Below are 1,915 nucleotides of genomic sequence, written 5' to 3' on the forward strand. Positions count from 1 at the left end.
CAAGCTCCCCACATGCATCACTAGCGGATGCAGACGGGAATGGGTAGTCTTGCTGGGGCCTGACCGATGCTGACTACAACAGCACAGCTGTTCTTGCTGACCACACATCTGTTTATATAGTACCAGGGTTGTTACTTGAGTGAACAAAAACAAAGACAGTGGTAAGCTGCTCCCCTCCCCACTGCCAGGTCATGACCTACCATGACACTTAGTATTTTTCAAGTTATTGTTATTATATTTGTCTAGATGCTATTTTATATCTATTTGTATGTTTTTTCTAGCTGGGTGGAAGTCTATACTTTTTATTGCGTGTCAATATTTGTACTTTTTTCCAGGTGACCTAAATTCTGATTCTTTTTTTACCTTAAGTTTCTGATTATTCTGTCCAATCTTGGAGCACAATCTCTAAATTCTTTACCACCCTATTGATTTTTCCCCCACAGAATATCAAACTACATTGGCAATGACTATCCCTGGCAGACGACTTCCTGGTCAGAAATGGATTTTCTGACCCTGCTTCAGTAACAGGATAGGGGAAAAAAAGTTTCCTTTGCCAAATGAGGATACACTGTCCTTTTTTTTTTTTTTTTTTTGCAAGTCCTTGCTTTTTAACTAAGACAACTTCCTAGAACACTTTGAACACTTGCCTAATGTTTTGGGGGTATGGAATAATGACCTTATAAGTCCCAGTGTGTTTTGGGCTATTGTGAAATTCTAACAACTTCTTTGTCTCTGAGTTTTGTTTCTTGGGAACATTCAACAACAGAAAGATCGACTCTGCAGTTCTGCCACAAGCCTTAGTGATCTGATTATGCATCATCAACAAGCAATGAAAAACTATTATGGAAAGGATGTATAATGTCAATTTCCAACTCCCGGTCAACTGAACTGAAAAGAATTAATGGACGTATTTATCTGAACAGAGTTTAATTTGAATATGTAATTAGCCATAGATTACAGCTCAAAAAAGTGTGAGTACTTAAAAGAAGAGTATAAATTAATTTTTTTGAGCTTGGTGAACATTATGTGTGCTATACAGCATATAGAATAACTTCATCCTTTCACATTAGAAATAAAATGTAAGAAATCAGATGCTATTAAGACATAAGAATTGATGTAAACTGTGATATTGGGTTGTAAATAATAGGCCAGATGTTTCAGAAAAGAAATTAATGAGTTTTGAGATATTTCCAGATAATTGAAATTATCCCCATCTCTCCCAGGTTGTTGGGGTCTACACATCCTTGTCATCAAGGATAACACATTTTATTCTTTGAAAAAGTATAGTCAGGTGGCTCGGATAAAACTATGACCCAGAAATTATTATGAAAGTGTCACATAATCAAGTTGTTTTCTTTCTGCTCATGATCACACGCCATCTGAGTCTGTATTCAGAATTCGGATGCAATGGCTCTTTCCGTTGCTTTTTTGTAAATCTTAAAGAATTCTAAATCGTGAATAGTTTGGAAAGCAAAATTCAGAAACACTTGGGCTTTATGACTTTAGTGAAGTGGTGAGTCCTAAGATTACATTTGGGCAAATTAGGTTTGAGATTTAAATTTTAAAAATGTCAATCGGTGTTGCCAGGATTGACTTTTGTGCTTGAAGGCCAACACATCTGGACTTGCATTAGATGTCGTGCATTGCGTGGTCCAAGCCTAATCTGGGGCCAGGTAACTCATTTTACAGCAGATGCCTTTCTTTACCCAGCACGAGCACTCAGAGTCACACCCTCTTTATTTAGGGTTCTGGTTCATTTCTGTCTTGATCTCTTCTCATAAAGACCTGTGTTTTTCACAACAATTTAACCTTGATTCTGGGAATCTTTTTTTTTTGAAACAGAGTCTCACTCTGTGGCCCTGGGTAGAGTGTCATGGCAGCATATCTCAAGACAACCTCAAACTCTTAGACTTGA

The 1,915-nt window shown here is 37.3% G+C and overlaps 1 protein-coding gene across 2 annotated transcripts in view; it reads right to left on the bottom strand.

The window, feature by feature from the left end:
• The window catches only part of GPRC5D (G protein-coupled receptor class C group 5 member D), an 8,304-nt gene that overhangs the window by 4,686 nt on the left and 1,703 nt on the right, over window positions 1–1,915 (bottom strand). The gene's annotated exons all lie outside the window — the stretch shown is intronic.

Source organism: Otolemur garnettii, unplaced genomic scaffold, assembly GCF_000181295.1.
Source record: "Otolemur garnettii isolate 467f Iridium unplaced genomic scaffold, OtoGar3 scaffold00124, whole genome shotgun sequence".
NCBI lineage: Eukaryota > Metazoa > Chordata > Mammalia > Primates > Galagidae > Otolemur > Otolemur garnettii.